Source organism: Oryzias melastigma, linkage group LG8, assembly GCF_002922805.2.
Source record: "Oryzias melastigma strain HK-1 linkage group LG8, ASM292280v2, whole genome shotgun sequence".
Taxonomy (NCBI): Eukaryota; Metazoa; Chordata; class Actinopteri; order Beloniformes; family Adrianichthyidae; genus Oryzias; species Oryzias melastigma.
The window spans coordinates 8,980,237-8,986,562 of NC_050519.1; the positions used below are offsets into that span (position 1 = coordinate 8,980,237).

Sequence of the window (6,326 nt, forward strand, 5' to 3'; positions counted from 1 at the left end):
CACACTGAAACTGATGAGTAATTCTGGTCAGCCTGTATTTTTAACATACCAACTGTCATGTGGTTAAATGAAAATACATTTTAGGGAACTTGAATAATCGTAGTTTTATTTCCTATCGTTCGACATGGAATGACGTCCAGCTGTGTCTCAGACTGATGTTACACAGATTAACAGCTGTATTGTGGTGGGATCAACCACAAAACTGATGATTTCTCCCACATTTGAAGTGGTAACATGGTAATCCTCTGTTTGTAAGGACTTTAAACACAGAATGGCTGTGGTTTAATTTTAACCTGTTTGTTTTGGGTCTTTTCCAGCATGTGTTGCAGATGGACAGTTTCTCACAGAGCTGGAGTTTTTTTTTTTTCTCCTTCAGCTCACTCGCTTCTCTTTTTGGTTGCAGTCGGGACTGAATCGCGGCCCCAGCGGGTCTAACCTTCAACCAGCACATCGTGCCATCTTTGGTTGTTGTCAGAGCAAGAAAATCATGCAAGCCGAAACACCTCAAAGCCTTGTTTTGAAATGCTCTGTTGCAGTTTCTTTTTGTCAAAAGGAGCATCACAAAAAAGCTCCATAGCATGGGACAGTAAACAGATGAGAAAAAAGTTTCAAACATCTGGATGGGCTCCAGAGCTGGATTTACAACATCATTTATAAAAGCATTCCTTTAGGGACACTTGCTGTCCACTGAGTCTGGGGAAGTTTTAGAGCCCAGAAGCAAAAAAGGGCCTTAATAGTTTAAATATATTTATTTATTTTTCGCTCAGAACATTTGAGGACAAATAAATCTTAGCCTGTGACACAGATTCTGGAGAAAGGGTAGAAAATATGGAGGAGCACTCAAACTTTAAAGTTTGGCCGTAGTTTTTTACGAGTTGAACCAAGAAAAGGGCAAAACTGTAATATTTTTGATGAGGGGCAGCTGACACAGAACACTTAAAGGCCCAAGTAAAGGATGAAACCTGATCGTATTTACCGCCACCAATCACCTGCACAGCTGTAGAGGACTTTTGTCCGGTTTGTCTTGTTAACCACACCCGTCCTGAAAGCATTCGAAACTCCACTGATCAATAAAAATACATTAGCGATTACCCCGTGAACGGGAAAGTATCCCCCGCTTTCTCAGTGGAGTTTAAAAGGTCCTGGAGACCCCCCCTCCCTCACTTCAAAGGCCTCTTGGGCACCATTAACACCAAGAGAGGGGCACTGGCTTCCAAGGTTTGGTGGAGTGTGCTGTGTCCTAACATCTGGAAATCATTATTTTGTTGTTGCCGGCGGGTGAAGCGCAGGGGAATGATGATGGGGGAGTGGGAGTGCATGTGTGTCCCTTCTGACCAACTGTGAGAGTCTGACCAGAAAAAAAAAAAAAAAGAAAGAAAGAAACTGGGAATGTTTATTAATTCTAACACATAAATGAAGGTGGCACTGCCAGATTTGAGAAGCTAGGAGCAAGAGAAGGATACGGAGTGTTGTCTTTACTCGTGTGCTGGAAGCACGCTCACGAACAGTCCTGTATGGTTCTTTGTTCGGCATCTGTTTGAAGACTGGCTCTTTCACTGGGGCGGCAGGATGTAGCGCTCTGAACTTTTTGGCAACAGAGCAGCTCCATCTGAGCACAGTCTAAAACAAGATGGCTTTGTATGTAAGATCACCATCCTGCCCCTCCCTTCCTTCCTCTAACCCTCACTTACCTATACGGGGTGCCAGGTGCTCCCCTCGTTAGCCTGTGGCTCCAGGCCTACTGCTTCAGGATCAACCTCAGAGCAACATGACCTGGCAACAAAGGAGAGACGCTCTGACCGAACTGAGAGAGCGCCGACGTTGACTGGGAGACAACAGGACGCAGGCAAGCTGTCAGGAGGGCAGCATGTGATCCCACAATTTAGCTGTTTTCTTTAAGACTCTTTTGTGAGAAAATACTTCATTGTGACAGTATAACATCTGCAAAGCCCAAAAGAAACAATCATGTGGCTTGTTAAAAGCCTCATTTTTCTTGGCTTTAATATGGCCAGCCTCGGGGTGTTGCAAAGTCTTTTTTTTAACAAATTAAGCCCAGATTTTGGTGTGAATTCACACATGTGGAGATTAACCCCCACAAACAATCAACTTTTAGGCCTGTGTAATGAAAACCACAGCTTGGGTATTCCAACTGGGATCATTATTTGTCCCGAACCTTGTGTCTGGTCTGCACTCAGACGCTAATGATTGTTTTGGTTCAGTTGTTCTGGTCCCAGCATGAACCGCGTTCAAATGGAGGAATTTCAGAGTGAACCGAAGTTCAGTCCAATTGAAGACGATTCAAGACCACCTCAAAGATGGGTCAGAGAGTGGTTGGTTCAGACTGAAATTTTATTCCCGATTATCGAGGGAAACGAACTCTAGTCCACTTTAAGTGGACCAAATGTATCTCTTAAATCTCTTAAAGTCTCACTCTAAATATACTTTTTTCTCTTTTCAAAACGTTCCCAGTGGTCTTTTATTCATGATTATGCCGTTTTTATTATAAATCAACAAACTTGTGTTGTTTTAAAAGACATATTTTCTGCAGTACCACAGGAGTTCATTAGAAATTTGGCACTGGATCCTGGTGCAGAAGTTAGCCACAACTAATTTCCCATCAGCCTTTTATTTACATACTTACATACTAGCTTAGAGACCCCTCACCAGACCAAGCTAAGATTAGCATAGCAAAAACCGTTGAGCAAAATCGGAGCTACAGCAGCTCAGTGGATAGATACGAGAGGAAAAGGGGAACTTTGGGCCGCCTATGGCAGTTGGTGGGTCACAAACCTGAGCTTTTTCCAACCGCATGTTTACAATAGTGTGAGACAAAGTTTTAATTTTAAACTCTTTTATAAATGTCCTCCATCATGAGAACAATGCTTGAAGAACATGTTAAAAACACAATTTTCATTGGAGTGAGTCCTAAGAGTTTAGCTTTTTTTTTTTTCTTAATGTTGACCCAATTTCTTCCTTTAAGAACACAATGAGCGCATATGTTATGTACAACCAACAGCTTCAGGCTCTGATGAATCTTCTCCTCCCCCACATCAACCTGTCATCTACCTGCTTTTCTTCCTTTCCCTGTCTCCCTCCCTCCCTCCGTCATTGGCTGTTACTGAGCAGGCTTTTTCACAGACGCTCCCGCTGAGACCACTGACCTCATCAGCAGGCAGGAAGTCTAAGGGTTCAAGTTCCTCCTGTGAGAGCGATTCCACACATCTCTGCGTGGTTGATTCAGGACAAGGGAGAGCAGTGGGACCACGGGGGTGTGGAGTCACCACTCTCGGCTGTTTCTCACTGTTGGAGTGTTGCCGCACAATCGTTGTCATCACGTAGACTTTTTATTGTAGATAAAGAATAACTGAATCCAGGTGTCCCTACTTCCCCTGCACCGAATGGCAGTGATGTGGAACAATATGGAGGAAGAGACCAGATTAGAAAAGAAAGGACAGAGGGGGAAGGAGTTCTTGACCAACTGACGAAATGCTGTGGAAAAGCATTAAAGGTCAAAAATGTGGCTGTCATTACCAAACAAAGACAGCTTTGTTTCTGCATCTGTTGGCTTGCCTGGGGGAATAACCATTGATTTGAAAGATAACTGATCAGTGTTCTTTCCCCTAAAGTGGGTAGGTGACCTTGACCGTGTGTCAGCCTCTTTGCTTGCATTCTATTTTCATAACAAATGTCATAAGCTGAGATATAAACCAAAGCATAGTCAACGCCTGTCTGGACACACCCACCCAGGTTTGTCACTGTAAACATGCAACATCTCTGTGGTTGTGTAGTAAGTCCAAAGGATGGAGTTGTAAAACGGATAGTTGCATAACACTAAGTCTTGGTGTATGAACAAAATTATTTTGCAAATCCTAAAAAATGCAGATTATTTTGTTGTTATTCGATCTATTGTGTCCATCAAAACTGGGAGGCATAGATGAGATCAATAAACCATCGACTGAATTTGTCCTGGAGTGCTGTCATACAATTACACAAGCTCACAAATGCACTCTGACAAACACTGGCTGCAGACTCCTCTGCACACTTGTGAATGTGTGTTGCATATCGTGTACAACTCTTATTGCTTTCAAGGAGCTGGCAGTGAATGAGTCGCAACAGGTTTTATGGCAGCCTTGTGCTGACAGTGCAGAAAAGCACTTCCATAGACTTGTTTTGCCACTCTTAGCTTGCATGGCAAAAAAAAAAAAAAATACAAAAAAAAATGGAGCAATCTGCAAGAAATCTTGTCGCAGCTTCATGGAAAATTAGAAATTCAGAGAACCCATGACAGGCTCACAAGACTGGGCAACAATCTCATTCAGGGAGTGGAGGGTGTGTGTTGCTGTGCTGTGAAATGATTGTGAACTGGGGATCAGCTAATCTCCGTTTATCACAGAGTTTTGCCAAAGGGAACATTGGCGGGTTTGTACCCAGATGTGTGGGAGGGAGCCAGATCTGAACAGTCATCTTCAGTCTTTGGGAATTCTTTCCAGCTTTTTAATCCATTCTGGTGGCTGAATCTGCCGTCCTTCCAGGCACTTAGCGTCAGTGACCCGGTTACTGATTTCAACAAATCGTGCGCTCAAGCAGTCTTTTTTGTAAGCTAGCACTAAAGCTGCACAGAGAAGGGAGAAGATCCAGTAGAAGGAAACATTAACATTGATTTTTATCCTTGACTTATCATTCAGGAAGAAGAATGCAGTGATAAAGTCAAGCATTTTAAACAGCACCACATGGCTGTGGGGCCTGCTGTCACCAGGTCATATCACAATCAGGCCTCTCTGCTTCATTTGTGCCGTCAATGTGGAGGCTTCTTGTGTTTTAAGAGCCTTTTCTGCTCTCTGGCTGACTCTGAGCCAATATTCATACTTTGGTGAAACAGAACATTCAGATAAAGACAGCAGCGAGACTGGGAGGACATTCACTGATAAACTCTGAACTCTAACAATGAGAACATTCAGACTTTGTAGCTAGCGATGTGCTGCAAGCATTCAACAACCAGCAGATAACCACGATGACGAGACAACATTTTCTCACACACGCGGACACATTTAATTATTTACTGAATTGTACCTGCCTCCCATTTGAGAAACGGTAGTTTGTCAAAAGGACAAAGAGGTCCGTGCATCTGAGCGGCGAATGAAAAATGTGGCCATTAATGGAGTGGGCGAACAGAGAGCTTTGTGTGAACGTGTGATGTATGTATTGAAGGAAAGAGGAGGACTGATAGAGAAAGCATGTGCAGATAAGTGCAGGTCACTGGAGTCTTGCAGCCTGAGGGTCAAGAAGGTCAGCGCTGATGTAGAAACATGGAACTTCGTGTACTGTGGCTGTGTGGGAAAACCCAGAGAAAGAAAGCAGAATATTTTCAGGTCTGTTTGGGATAATTGAAGTGCGTCCTTCAGCTGGAGTGAGAGTCAATGGAGGAATGGATGGGGAGAAAGAGGAGGGAAAGGGGAAAGAGGAGATCTGGTCTTCGAGCAGGTCTGGTTCCCATTACACCAGAGGCCTGGGGTCGGTTTGTTTGTACAGGCAAAGGGGTCCCAGAGGAGGGCCGAGGCAGACTGATGTTGCTCCTCCCAACTGGAACGCCTCTGAGAGAACATCAGCTGCTCTGCCTCAGCCTGTTGCTCTTGTGTCCCAGCCCTGTTCCTGCCTTCCCTCATTGCTTCTCACCCCTTTGGAGCAAAGTCCAAACTAGTCCTCCAAACTGTTTACGGATGTTCTCTGTATATTTTTCAGTCTTGGGAGTTGTGCCAAAAGTTCCCGTCACAGCCTTTGGCCATTGTGTTCATAACTCAAACATATGATTGATGTTTTTCACAGGAGCAGCTGAACCTTGCGAATTAATCAGCTCACCTGCATCGAATGGGCGTGCAGAGACAGGCCTGTCAGCTTCATGGGTTTGGCTCCACGACTAGTCACAAACTCCTTTAGGCACAATTACAGTTCAATCAATAAAAATAAAATAAAATAACCTTTTCACCAATAAAAAAATAACTGTGCTAAAGATTTTTCCCTTTCAGACCACATTTTCAGTAAATAGTTCGCAGACTTGTGGTATCTGAACAACACAAGCTTAAAGTTTGTGTGTTTCTTTGCTTTCCACTTCACAAACTAGTTGATACTTGTAAAGATTTAAAGATCTATTCCAATGAAAATTGTGTTTTTGGTGATTCAATCTTATGGCATTTTGTCATGATGGGAAAAAAAATAACTGAGTGAGTATTTGTTTATTTAAATAATCGTGAATTCGGAGCAAATGGATTTTTATCTTCACTGATGTCCATGGCAGACTCAAAATTCTGTCCACTTTTGTCCACCTTTAT

The 6,326-nt window shown here is 43.3% G+C and overlaps 1 long non-coding RNA gene across 1 annotated transcript; it reads right to left on the reverse strand.

Moving 5' to 3' along the window:
- Positions 1-355: 355 nt before the first annotated feature.
- On the reverse strand, positions 356-1,775 carry LOC112145999. The gene is made up of 2 exons (XR_002919171.2): positions 1,692-1,775; positions 356-1,620 (listed from the first exon to the last, which is right to left on the reverse strand). It is a non-coding gene; the product is annotated as an uncharacterized LOC112145999 (long non-coding RNA).
- Positions 1,776-6,326: the final 4,551 nt, after the last annotated feature.